Source organism: Macaca thibetana, chromosome 2 (assembly GCF_024542745.1).
Source record: "Macaca thibetana thibetana isolate TM-01 chromosome 2, ASM2454274v1, whole genome shotgun sequence".
Classification (NCBI taxonomy): Eukaryota; Metazoa; Chordata; class Mammalia; order Primates; family Cercopithecidae; genus Macaca; species Macaca thibetana.
This window is the reverse complement of record NC_065579.1, coordinates 11325970-11340253: the sequence shown is the minus strand read 5'-3', so window position 1 is coordinate 11340253 and position 14284 is coordinate 11325970. Positions and strand designations below refer to the sequence as shown.

At 47.6% G+C, this 14284-nt stretch overlaps 1 protein-coding gene across 4 annotated transcripts in view; it reads left to right on the top strand.

Annotated features, from left to right (window-relative positions):
- The first annotated feature begins 1251 nt into the window (after positions 1 to 1251).
- Positions 1252 to 14284, top strand: part of ST6GAL1 (ST6 beta-galactoside alpha-2,6-sialyltransferase 1) — a 144733-nt gene continuing 131700 nt past the window's right edge. For all 4 annotated transcript variants that reach the window (XM_050776528.1, XM_050776597.1, XM_050776591.1 and 1 more), the window contains exon 1: positions 1252 to 1733. The gene's annotated coding sequence lies outside the window, so the exon portion shown is untranslated. The remainder of the gene's footprint in view (positions 1734 to 14284) is intronic.

The window sequence follows — 14284 nt, the reverse complement described above, 5'->3', positions numbered from 1 at the left end:
TCCAGAAATAGTCTTCTGAACTTGTCTGCTTCTATTCATTCACTCATACATACATTTTACTGTTAGGAGCACCTTCTATATGCCGAACACTAAGCTAAGTGTTTCACATAGGTCATTTCACATAATCCTGAAAACAATGCTTTCCTTAATATCTCCATTTTGCAGAAGAGGAAAGGGAGGCTCACAGGATGTGGAACTCACCCAAGAAGGCACAGCTAGTTGGTTATAAAGATTTGAATTCACTCTGGCTGGCACTCTCTTCAATTGGAGCTCTTTGTACCGAGCAAAAATGTCTCAGGGGCAGTAGGGAAGGGAATGACAGCATCAGCAGAAGGGAGCCAGGATCAGGACAGGGAGGAAGCAGTGTTTGGAAGAAGGGTGCTGGGGACGGGGTGCGGATGTAACTTCCCTTTCCAAGGTTGGTGATGGGGAGTAGGCACCTTATTTGGAGACAGAACTTTGGGCCTGGGCTTCAGGCACTTTAAGTGTGCACTGGACTTTGTGTTCCCAGAGGACCCCCAAACATTTCAGTACCTCCTTCCTTTCCCCCTTCCCACCCAGCACACAGCCTGGTGCCTAGCGTGCACTCAGTAGACAACTGGGATATGACTATTGCCTCTGGTAGTCACATCCTCTCTTTTGGCTATGGAAGGCTGGAGTCGAGGCCTTACAGGCCCCTCCCGTCCTCCTGTTGGGCAGTTTTTCTATCTTAAGGGAAATCGCACTGGGGCTATCGGGGATGGTCAGTACGCAGCTTGGTTAATCCTCTTTCCTTCCCCAGCAGCCCCACCGTCGTCCGGGTGAAAAGAAAGAACCACGCTCCCTTCACCATCCAGGCTGAGGCTTCGGTCTTTCAGCTTGCAGCTTGGGGTGGAAGCCTCTGGGTGCAGGGGTTCGAGGGCGCTCCTCTCCCTCTGTATTTGCCATTTGAGAGCGCCTAGTACGAGCCATGCCCCAGTGTTGGGAGGTTAATGCCAAACGCAGTGAAAGATTTTGTTCTTTCCTATTCTAGATAAGAGGAATACGAGTCTTCAGAGAGGTTAAGTGACTTCCTCAGGGTCTCGCAGTCAGCCGGTAGCAGAGACCGGGTGTATAATGCCCGCATATTAGGACCAAAAGCCCGACACTGCTAAATTCACCCCTCGCGGCCAAGCGGGCAACAGGCATTTAGGGGTCTTTGCGCAGCCGCGTAGCCCCTCCCACTTGGTTCTCGATCCACCCTCCTTGAGGGCAGGCGGGATTGTGGCATCACCCGGTGCCTTCATCAGGAATCTTTAACCCCAAGCCCGCTCGCTAGCGACCTCCTGGCCGGTTTGGTGCGCGGTGTGGCCAGTGGCGAGAGGTGGAGTGGGGGCGGAGACCGACCCAGTCTTCGCAACTCTATTTGCATACGGAGGCGACTCGCTTCCTTCCCGCCCCTCCGCCGCGCTCTTCCTTCCTTCTCCCGTCTCTTCCAGTCTGCGTCTTCTGTCCCCCGTTCCTCCCCAGCGGACCCCTCCTCCGAGACTCCCTTGTGGGGTTCCCAGCTCCCGGGCGCTCCTGCCCTTGCCGAGCGCGGTTTCTGGAGTCACCTGGGGGAGGGGAGTCCTGGGCAGGGCCGGGCTGGGGAAGACGCCTGGGGCACTGCCCGGCGCTAACAAAGGGAGCCGGTACCGACCGGCGTGGGCGCGGAGCGGGCGGCCGCCACTGAGCGGGCTGAGCAACCGCAGCCTCCGCGGCCGAGAGTGCAGCGAGTGAGTAGGGGGTGCGGTGGGCGGCGGCGCGGCCCGGGCTCTCCCGGGAGGAGTGTGATGCAAAGGGGCGCGGGAGGATAGCGGAGCCGCGGGGCCCGTGGCGCGCCTAGGGCGCAGGGAATCTCTCTCCAGCGCCGCCTCAGTTGCCTTGGCTCCGGGGCTGGCCGCCTTTTGGCTGGGGGTGTGTGTATATTTGTCCGGGCCAAAGGGCCACCCAGGTTTCTCTGTGGCTCCACGAGCCTGCGGATCCACAACAAACCCACGTGCGCGCAGCCCCGGGGAACACCGATTTCTCCACCGCACCGTCAGTGTTTGGCTGGGGGGTGGGGGGAGTGGGGAGGGGCGGTGCGCCTCGCAGAGTCCGGGTTCCTTCAAATCCTGCCTTCTGGGTTTACGGATCGACAAATTGGGGCCCGCGGCAGCGGAGGGGGCACAGGCATCATAACAAACGCACGTGCGCCCTGCCCAGAGATCTGGACGCACCGCAAACCCTTAGGGGCTGCCCTACGGTGCCGGGCCATTGTCTCAGCCTAGGGGGAGGGAGTGGCTCTAGAGGCGCCACTTGCTGGAGGAGGGCGAGAGAGACATTTAAAAGGTACCGCTTGGGCATCAGACTAAACTGCCAGACTTAAAAGGGAAATCAAAACAAGAAAGCAGCTACAAAAACGTTACTCCAGGCTGAGAGTCGGTCCCCGGCCGTGGCGCATTCGTTTGGGTGAAGTGGGCCACCCCTCACCTTCACCTCCTGGAGGGCTCTTAGAGATGTGGGTTGGGTTAGGGTCTAAGGGTGCCCCTCAAAAAAAAAAAAAAACATAGTGCTGGGCGCACTATTGTTCCCGCACTCTGGCGATTGCGTCTGTGGGGGATATTTTGGGCGCCTCCTCAGCCTTCGGGAAGAATGGTCAATGTACGCGTCGCCCAGTGCGGTCTTGTGCTTTACCTCTGAGGCCCGTGTCCGTGTGCCCAGACACCCCAGATGTCACTAGCCCCTTTTGGCTTGTTATGCATTTTCGCAAGCAAGGCCAGCCGAGACCTCATGTTCTAGCTGGGGACATACAATTTTCGGTTCTGAGTTTATTTGAAAGAAATTCCGAGACCCGGAAAGAGAGAACTCTTGTTTGTTTTGCTTTTTCTTTACTTACATATGCTCAGCTCAGCTTTGCAGATGTTAATCAGACACGATCTGCAGCAGGGAGATGGTTTCGGGGTGAATTGGTCTCTGAGGCGATGGTGTTGGTGCAGGTTGTGGGCGTGCAGTGTGAGCAGGAATGGAGGCGCCGCCACCCCAGTGTGTGCCTGCTGCCTCACCTTGGCTAGTGTGGCTGAAGATTAACCTGTTCCGGGGGGGGGGGGGGGCCTGGAGAGCCTCCAATCCTATTGCACTGTTACTGAAAGGGTCTAGAGAGCATCTAGGGAGCCTTCTTATTTTACAGGCAGGAAGCTGAGGCCGGGGAGTTCAGCCACTTGTCCAAGTTTAAACCGGGTGAAACAGGTCACAGAGAGAACACTGAGTGTGGGTCTCCCAACTCCCACTGCATCGCCCTGCCGGCAACTAAAGGCAAAACCGGGATTCTGTGGTTGGCTTAAAAGGCAGTGGCCTTAGGCAGAATAGGGTTAAACAAAGAGTAATTCAAATCGAAAGCTGCACCCTTCCATTATCCTTCAAGAGTTCTTTATTCTGTTGAGAAAAAATAGATTTAGTCATTCCTTACTCTCCTTCTAGCCTTTCAAAAGCTTAGTTATTTTTCTCTCCTGGCTGCCCCTTCCCCTCACATTGGAATAAGGCCAGCTACGGAGACTCCGATGTTTTGCCTCTCATCCTTGTGCCAGGAGGCCTTTGTTTGGGCAAAAGCATGGGCTGTTGACATCAGCCGCACGGGGAGAAAGTGTCTCTTAGAAAGCTACTCCTGAGTCACTTGTGAGAGCATTGTTTCCATTGATTTTATTAAAGTTACTTTTTTTTTTTTTTTTTTTTTTAATGAGAGTCCCATGGAAGTAGCTGCTTATTTTTGTATTTGGCAGAGAAGTAGGAAAACCAAAACAACACGGAGAAGCCGGATTTCCCCAAAGTTAACATGTTGTTTTGCACTGTCCCTGTTATCTCCTAGTTACACTTGTTTCTTTTCCTTAGAGTTTCCAGGGTGTCATGATGATTCTGGTAGCATCAGGAGGCAGCCAAATGCCTAGGCAGATAGGGGCGGGGGGTACCCGGTGAAACCCCCACCTCCAGGCCAAAGACAGTTTAAAGCCTGAAAGCCAAGCTCCAAGTTGAATCCTCAGACCAGAGTGTGAACTTCTGTTTGACATGCTTTCCCCTAATTGATCCCTACTTTTCACCTATTTTACATATACCTACCCTTTCCTAACTGGCTTTCTACACTGCCGTGCCCACCTTTGAGTGATGTCTTTGCTTTAATCTTTTTTGCATACTCACAAACCCGGTCAGCATGCATTCCCCATTCTGAGTCCATAAAAGTCCCTTGACCCAGCCACACTGGGGAGCTTTTCCGTCTTCAGGTAGGGGACCAACCCCGCGTCTCCTCTCTGCTGAAAGCTGTTTTCCTCACTCAGTAAAATTCTTCTCTGCTTTCCTGTCCCTTCAATGTGCAGTGTACCCTCATTATTCTTTGGTGTGGTGCAAGAGCTTAGAACCACTGAATGCGGGTACAAGCTATCACACAGTGAGCTGGGACACACTGGCATGGCTCAGGGAAGCACAGGTGGGGCGTCGCTGGCCGGAGGACCAAGAAGAAAAATCCTACGTCAATTCCACTTGGCCGTGCCGTAAAGTTTTCTCACCAGGACGCCGACCCTGTAAGGAACTTCAGAAATCATCTGACTGGACCCTTTTACTTTCCCGATGGGAAAACTGAGGCCTAGAGAAGAGAAATTACTTGCCCAATGATACACAACAATGCACGGTCTACTTTTGGTGCCCCTTTTTGCATAAAAGGGAAATTGTTGCATCAAATCAGTTGTTGTTGGTACTCCACAGAAAAGCCAAAGTTATGGTTGTTATAACAACACCCTTTAAGTCAGAGAACCGGCTCCTTATGGATTTAAATAGGTTTGGTTATTAAGCAAAGCCAGGGATCCCAGTGGTAGGTACGCTGAATATTGCAGTTATCTCTGGGGATCAGCTTTCTTTAGTGTTTGCTAAATGGTTCACTTTACTCTTGTGCTGGGTTCCGCCATGTCTCTCTGTCTTGTGCTTCCCTATTTAGGGGCTGCTTTGTGTGAAATCATAAGGCAAGAGGCAGTGAGAAGACAGAAGAGAGAGGCGCCACTTAGCTGTTCATGCTGCTTAACCTCTTGGGCTCCAGTTTCCTTCTTTGTGCAGTGAGAGCCCTCCTTGGCCAGTCTCTGCACAGGCTGTTCCAGCAGAGCGGAAGATGCTCAGGCTTTAGAGCCATAGGAGGGGTTTGGGGTCATCTTCCTGTCTCCAGTATTACTTTAAGACCAGCAGGCTGGGCCGGGCACGGTGGCTTACTCCAGTAATCCCAGCACTTAAGGAGGCCGAGGAGGGAAGAGTTCGAATTCCTTGAGCTCAGGAGTTTGAGATCAGCCTGAGTAACAGTAAGACCACCTCCCCCACCGCCATCTCTACAAAAAATAAAAGAACAGAATCAGCCAGGCATCATGGCACGCTCCTGTGGTCCCAGCTACTTGGGAGGCTGAGACAGGAGAATCGTTGGAGCTTGGGAGGTGGAGGTTGCAGTGAGCTGAGATCTCGCCACTGCACTCCAGCCTGGGCGACAGAGCGAGACCCTGTCTCAAAAACAGAAAAGGAAACAAAACAAAACAACAACAGAACACCAGCAGGCTGCTTCTGCGTTGTGTAAAGTGACGGGAGTAAGGTGTATGAATCTCCTGGGGTTGTTGAGGGCATTAAGTCACATGACACATTCTTACGACCGGTCAGACCTCTTGGCAGGCTTGAGTGCTTACCAGCTTTCAAAAAAAAATTTTTTTTTTAAACTTTTATTTTGGGTTCAGGGGTACATGTGCAGGTTTGTTATACAGGTAAACTTGTGTCATGGGGTTTTGGTGTACAGAGTATTTAGTCACTCAGGTACTAAAACTTGTACCCAGTAATTATTTTCCCTGCTCCCTTTCCTCCTTCTACCCTCCACCCTTCAAGAAGGCCCTGGTGTCTGTTGTTCCCCTCTTTGTGTCGGTGTGTTCTCATTATTTCGCTCCTACTTATAAGTGAGAACATGTGGTATTTGGTTTTCTGCTCCTGCGTTAGTTGGCTAAAGATAATGACCTCCAACTCCATCCGTGTTCCTGCAGAGGATATGATCTCATTCTTTTTTATGGCTGCATAGTATTCCATGGTACATGTGCACCACATTTTCTTTATCTAGTCTACTGTTGATGGGCATTTAGGTCTTTGCTATTGTGAATAGTGCTGCAGTGAACATATGTGTGCATGTGTCTTTATGGTAGAACAATTTATATTCATTTGGGTATTTACTCAGTAATGGGATTGCTGGGTCAATGGCAGTTCTATTGTTAGTTTTCTGAGGAATCCCCACACTGCTTTCTACAATGGTTGAACTAATTTACACTCCCACCAACAGTGTATCAGCATTACCTTTTCTCTGCAACCTTGCCAGCATCTGTTACTTTTTGACTTTCTGATAATATCCCTTCTGACTGGTGTGAGACCAGCTTTTAAAGTGGTAGAGAATGTTAGTGGGAGAATGACCCCATAGGGTAAGCTCGTGGGCTCAGATTAGAAAAACCTCATCTTTCACAAAGAGGTGTAAAGCAAGGCCTGCCAAGCTGTCAAGGGAGGCTTTGAGTAGTTGTGAAGTTTGTGTGACTCTAAGGTGACCAGAACTAGAAAAAAAAAAAAAAATTAAAATCAGAACCTTCACATGTAAGTGAGTAAAATCTCGAGTCATTCTATTTATGTGTTCTGTGTTTACTGACAAACAGGTGCTGGGGGTGGAGGGGGTCTTGTGCTTAACCTGAGATTACAAAGAGCATGGAGACCCATTCTTTGCCCGAGGAAAGCCCAGCCTAGCTCCACCACCCTCGCTTAAAACACTTTTGGCTCTCCCTTAGAAATTGCCCTCAGGAGCCTAGAGAAAATTGATCTAATTTATCTCAGTATTGACCTCTGGGGTCCCCTTCTCTTCATGAATAAAGGCAAGAGCAGGTGATAAATGACAGAGTAGAAGAGGGAAGGCTTCAGAGAAAATCTGGCCCTCTGGAAATATGAGGACATGGTTGCATTAAAAAAATACAGGAATAATTCATTAATGAAATTCGCAGTAATTGTTCTGGACCATTAGATTCCTGAGAATTTGGACAGGGAGTTAGTTGCTCCGATGTAGTATCAGTCATTTATTCTGTAAGAACTGAATTAGAGGCCAATGAATTTTTTCTTGCTTGTCTGCAGAAAGCTATACGATGGCATTCTGACTCCTGTAGATGTATTTTTGATAGACTTATATGTAACAGTAACATTGAGCAGTGCAGTGTCACCATATTAAAATACTGAGATGATTTTCTCAATCATTATTATACTGGAAAGGTCAGGTTAGCCTTCAGAATCAATGTAGTGATTTAATTTTTATTTATTCTGATTATAAAAATAAAGCTAGGGTCCAGGCACAGTGGCTCATGCCTGTGATTTCAGCACTTTGGGAGGCCGAGGCAGCTGGATCACCTGAGGTCAGGAGTTCAAGACAAGCCTGGCCAACGTAGTGAAACCCCATCTCTACTAAAAACACAAAAATCAGCCGGGCATGGTGGGCGGGTGCCTGTAATCTCAGCTACTTTGGAGGCTGAGGCAGGAGAATCATTTGAACCTGGGAGGCGGAGGTTGCAGTGAGCCAAGATTGCACCACTGCACTCCAGCCTGGGTGACAGAACAAGACTCTGTCTCAAAAAAAAAAAAAAAGATTGCCCGTTGAGGATAATTTGGAAAGTTCTGTACAAAAAAGCATAGAGAAACAGAAAAAAATTCCGTTATCCAAAGACAACCCCTCTTAACAGTTGGCAATTTTCCTTCTTTTTTTTTTTTAAATGGATTTATTTTTTATAAATGGTTGTGAACATACTGTATGTGCAGTTATGTCTCTTGCCTCCTTGCTTAACTTTCCCATATATACATTTCATGGTTAACATTGTATTAAAGCTGTACCCTTTCATTCATCACCCATATCAGCTGTTCAGCTTCTCCAAGGTCGTGTGGACCCCTGGGATCTCATCATTTCAGTGAGGGCCTGTAAAATTTCAGGAGCCTCCAACTGCCTCTGCCTTTCCCACCGTTGTCTCAAGTGTTCAGCCGTCACCCATGGGTTCTTTGGAGGTCTACAGGTACTGGTATTACAGTGGGGAGAGAAGAGGCCTGCACGTGGCCTTGAGTTCTAGTCTGCCCTTGTGACCTTCAAAAACTTAACTTTAATACTCCAGTCTTCATGTCTGTACGTGTCAAATGAGCAACTGCAGTGTCACGTATTAATTTATTCACCGCATATTTGAGTGCCCACTCTAAACCAAAGATAAATAAGAAGAGCTTAGTTTTTCAGAAGCTCGTAGTTCAAAGGAGGAGGCAGGGGTAACAAGAGATTAGTGCAGGATGCCGGCGACCGTGAGGAGGGAGTCACCAATGACTGGAGCAGTGGGAAAGGCTTCCTGCGTGAGGCCACATTAGACAGCCAACCACATCGAACTTTCTCTTACTGTTATTGACACCGTGATTAAAATATCTGTGAAGAGCCAGGTGTGGTGGCTCACTTCTGTAATCCCAGCAGTTTGGGAGGCTGAGACAGGCAGATCACCTGAGGTCAGGAGTTGGAGACCAGTCTGGCCAACATGATGAAATCCTGTCTCCACTAAAAATACAAAAAACAGCCAGGCATGGTGGCGGGTGCCTATAATCCCAGCTACTCGGGAGGCTGAGGCAGGAGAATTGCTAGAACCCAGTAGGCAGAGGTTGCAGTGAGCTGAGATCTCACCACTGCACTCCAGACTGGGTGACAGAGCACGACTCTGTCTCAAAATGAAATGAAATGAAATAAAATAAAATATTTATGAAGAAATCTCTGTTCATTTTCCAGATGATTCCCATAGGATAGTCCTAAAGTTGAGATTACTGGGTTATACTTTAAAGGGTATGACCAGTTTTAAAACTTCATGGATTTAGTTCAATTACCTATAAAGTCTTCAAGTAGCTAAATATATATTGTGGGAATGGGAAAAACTAACAGCACAATGAATTTGGGATTTGCATTCTTGCCCACTATGTACCACCTATGTAGATTTGGGCAAGCTACTTAAGCTTACTAAGCTTCCATTTCCTTCTCTGTAAAATGGGGATAGCAGACCTTATCTCATAGGCAATTATGAGCATTAGATAAAATCATAGGTAAAAGGCTCAGTGCAGTGCCAGGTATACAGGAAGCACTCAGTTAAGTAATAGCTGTTATTGTTATAACTGAGGTTTTCACAAGCCGCACACTTTTGCTCCTGGTATTTTTTCTTACCATGACAGCAGGCTATTGTTTGGCTTTCTGTGCTGAGGGAAGCAGAAAGTTAATTAAAATGGAAACCCCCACCAAGTGACAAGTTGAGAGACAAATGATCACTCACATGATAGGTCAAAAAAAAAAAAAAAAGTCTTTTTTATTATGGAAAATTTCAAACATACAAAAGTACAGAGAAGAGTGTAAGGAACCCTATATATCACTTGGCTTCAACTCTGACTGAAACTTGAGGCTGATCTGTAACCCCATCATCAACCCCAGATTACATGCAAGTGCATCCCAGACATCTTATCAGCCCGGCCATAGCTATTTCAGTCATATGTCACATGATGCGTGTTTGAGGCACTGAGTTGTGCTGGCTAGGAACCTGTCTCTGCTGTCGCAGTCATGGGACTGTGTGTGTGTATGTGTGTGTAGTGGGGATTGGGAGTTAGGAGAGAGACAGAAAGTCAACCGAGGAACTGTTTTTTTTGTTTTGTTTTGAGACAGGGTCTTGCACTGTCACCCGGGCTGGAGTGCGGTGGGACGATCATGACTCGCTGCAGTCTCTGACCTCCCAGGCACAAGCAATCCTCCTGCCTCAGCCTCCTGAGTAGCTGGGACTACAGGCATGCACCACCACACCCAGTTAATTTTATTTTTATTTTTTGTAGAGATGGGTGTCTCACTGTGTTGCCCAGGCTTGAACTCCCGGGCTCAAGTGATCCTCCTGCCGTGGCCTCCCAAAGTGCTGGGATTACAGGCATGAGCCACCATGCCCAGCCTCCAACCTGGGCACTTCTTAAGTTTTACTGCCCAAGTCAGGAGGCCTTCCTGTGTCCCGAACAGACAGGGTGGAAGGAGCACTGAATTTGGAGTCAGGAAACCTGATTTCAAATAAGGGCCCCACCCCTTAATGGATGTATGCTTTTAGAAAGTGACTTTTGAATTTCTTGGGGCATATTTGTAAACATTTTGTGAGTATTATATGAGATAATCCATGTGACAGCTGAAGTGGCTTAATAGGAGTTGGACCTAAATCAGACTCGAGCCCAGCCTTCCCTTCCCGAGAGGCAGTCTCCAGATGCAGCTGAGGTCCCTGGCTGCCACCTGCGGCCTCACTAGAATGCATTCAGGGAGCGTTGCTGCCGGTCTCTCATGCCGAAGATGTGGTGGTGGCTCAGATGAGCATCTGACTCACACAACGCCCCATGCTTGCAAATCTCCCGTCCCCTCTGTTAGTGCCTTTCCTCTGCTTTATGGATGAGGGCAGGGGATCCAGAGAAGGTCCCGGTCCTTGGTAGCAGGCCCTCTCACACCCCTTCTATGGGAAGGCAGGGTCCCCTCTCCACCTCTGACTTTGATGATTCTTCGTCTCCTCTAACTTCCTGTTACACCCAAGTAGGAATTTTTGACTCAAATAAAATTGGAAAGTCGATCTGATTTAGTAATCAAGTCAAAGTCCTCTCCTTAATCCTCTGGGACACCCATTATTTCGACACCTGGACTGTGACTTGTGGTCTCTGGCTGTTGCTGGCTAGCTATGTGACCTTGGACAAATGCATGCCACCCTGGGTATGCCACCTCGGAGAATCAGCACTCAGCCCTGTGCAGCGCCTTCCAGCACTGAGATTAGCAAATGAAACATACATGTAAGACTGGGAGGCTTCTTCACATAAATAATAAATGAAATGATTTTTTTTTAGAAGATTGAAATGGGGTAAAAAGTTAACCCCTCAGCTTATGCCATTCCTCCCTCATTCCACTTCTCTTTGCAGTGACTACGGTTTGCAGTTTGATGTCTGTCCTTCCAGCTCCTTTGTACACATTTATATAGGTATTTGTGGTTATATGCAAATACGTTTTTAAAACTCAGTAGATGGATTACGATCAAACTTGTTCAACCCGTGGCGTGGGGGCTGCATGTAGCCCATGATGGCCTTGAGTGCGGCCCAACACAAATTCGTAAACTGTCTTTAAAAATTATGAGGTTTTTTGGCCGGGCGCGGTGGCTCAAGCCTGTAATCCCAGCACTTTGGGAGGCCGAGACGGGCGGATCATGAGGTCAGGAGATCAAGACCATCCTGGCTAACACGGTGAAACCCCGTCTCTACTAAAAACTACAAAAATCTAGCCGGGCGAGGTGGTGGGCGCCTGTAGTCCCAGCTACTCGGGAGGCTGAGGCAGGAGAATGGCGTGAACCCGGGAGGCGGAGCTTGCAGTTAGCTGAGATCCGGCCACTGCACTCCAGCCTGAGCAACAGAGCAAGACTCCGTCTCAAAAAAAAAAAAAAAAAAAAAAAAAAAATTATGAGGTTTTTTTTGCATTTTTCTTTTTTCTTTAATCTCATCAGCTATCATTAGTGTTAGTGTATTTAATGTGTGGCCCAAGATGATTCTTCCAATGTGGCCCAGGGAAGCCAAAAGATTGGACATTCCTGACGTTATACTAACCCATTTACAAACTTGCCTTTTTCATTTTACTGTGTGTATTGGAGGTCTTCCCATAACAGTGTTTATTTTTTTTTTCATAGCTGCATTGCATTCTATATTTTGAATGTGTTTTCCTTACCAATCTTCTGTTGATGGACATTTATGTATTCCCATAAAAATATATTTCTAAGTGTTTTTAGACCTCAAACATTACGGAAAGATAGTTGTAAATGTCAGTGGGTCAAATGAACCTGGTCCATCAAGTTCTGGAACGGGTGGTGAGAGAGTGGGCGCAGAAACACGGGGGTCTGCACTCTGGAAAGCGGATTGGAAGGGCTCTCAGGAAGCTACCAAGAGGCTGCTTGCATGGAAGGTTATTTTTGGAGGTAGCCTGCCTGGTTTGGTGTCCTCAGCTGCAAGTGCAAAAACTGAGCTGCGTCATCACCTTCCCCTCCCCCTCTCACCATCCTTGGGCCTTCCAAGTTTGTTTCTGTTCTCAGGGTCAGGATCCGGACCTCGTGGGAGAACTGGCACTTCAGTGATAGAGAGGGAGGAGAGAGAAGTGAAGAAAAGGAGTGTTTGATCTCAGGCTCTGGAGGAGGAATTGTGATAGTTATATTGTACTTTGTCTGGTTGTTCAAACCTACCTGGAGTGTTATGCTTCCCTGGGTCCCCTCCAGAGAGTGATAAAATGATGCAAACCCAGAAATTGGCTACTCGGAAGACAGTGGCTTAGGACAGCATATCGGAGGTGGGATAAATGTGGAAACTAGGACTTTCTAGTCTGCAGGAGATAAAAATAAGAGGCATCCTTTTCATGTGGAAGAAATCACACTTCATTAGAGGCACACTGAGTGGCTGCTGCAGAGGGGAGAAGCAAGATGGGGGTGGGTGAGGAGGGGAAAGAGTTGCAGGAAGACAAATGAGAACTGACTTAACGGAGCTAGCCAACAATGGAACAAGCTATGTCACAAGGGCGCCGCTGCCGTGTTATAAAGTGATCCAAGCAAAAGTTGCAAGTAAACTTCTTTGCCATCAGAGGACTTCTTCGTTGCAGAGGGGTTGACGTCAACGCCCACGTAGGCCCCCTCCAGCTTTGAGAGTCTGTGACTATGGGGCAAGAAGCAGAAAGGTGCAGACTAGAACTAAAGGGATGGGGCAAGTTATAGACAATGTAATGAAGCAATTTTCACCTGCTCTGAAAAGGTGGAATAAGATGGAAGCCATCAAAGGAGGCTTAAGCCTTGTTTCCCTTGGATCTTGGCAACCCTCTCCCTGTTCTGTCCTTGGCTTCAGCTCCCTTTGGCCTCGTATTCATAAATTATTTCCACCAGAATAGATATATGACATACACTTGACCAGGAAATCTGGCAAGGAAATGACCAGGAAATCTGGTCTGTCAGGAGATGACCAGGAAATCTGGCAACTGGAAAAGAACTACCTGCCCCAGGAGGATGATTGTACATTTTTTTCATTGCAGTCTTTGTAAATCTGCATCCATCTCCTGGTTGATGGAGTCTTTCTCAGCACAGTGCTGAGCTTCCAGCTTTAATTTTAGGAATGCTGTACCCTTTACAACCTCTTGACGGTCCTCTGTGCTGGAATTGAGGGCACCCACCATGTTTAAGGCTGATCCCTTTCCTTCCTGCAAATGAAGAATAATGTTTTGACTTGAGTCTTAGCCAAGTCTGGTGAAGGAAACGTGGCAAAATTTACCATCTTCTGGGCTTTTGCTGTGTGCCTGGCCCTGATTAGGCATGATGTGTGTTCCCTCATCCAGCCATCATAGCAAGATCTGCTGTCTCGGTATCATTCGCTCCATTTTGCAAATAAGAAAACCAAGCTTCAGAAAGGGCTAGAAGCTCATCCAAAGTTTCACTGCTGCTGAATGGTGAGGCTGGGATTGGGTGTAGTACAGGTTTTTCCACTGCTAATAATTCCTAGTCCTTTGAGTCTGAGACATGGTTAGTCCTTTTGGTTCACTGGGGGCTTCACTGAATAATATCTCCTTACAGAGTTTTTCTTCCATTTCCTTAAGAACGTATTAAAGAGCTTGTGAGCTAGTCATGTGTGACTAGCATGCCTTTTAGCTTCAGCATACTTTTGCTCCTTTTTCTTTTTAATAAGAGTTATTTGGGTCAAGCCTGGTTTGCACTTGTTTTATTTTTTCCTTGCCCTTTAAAGCGGTGATATCTATCTGTAGCCATTATCTAGTTCAGACTGGGAATAAGCACACTGTTAGTGAGCATGGCCGTAGATTGACAGGTACCACTACTTGGCTACCTGAATTAAGCTTGTAAATGGCACTCAGTATCAGCACTGTTAATGGCTTATCTTGTAGTTGTGCTTTAAGGTTCTTAAGCAATTTCTTCTTTTGTAGAGTTTATTCAATAATTCAACAATAATTTGGTCATAAAATATTTGTTGAATGTCTGTTATATGCTCAGCATTGGGAATACCTTCATCAAGAACACACATTGTAGATATGTACACACACATATTCAGTGTAGCTAGCAGAGCCTTGGAGATTAGTGGCAGACAAATCACCCATATCACCCTCTTCCTCTTTTCTCATAGTCCTTGCTTTGTTCTTTCACTCAACAAACATTGAGTGCCTGCTGCAGGCCATCCACAATGC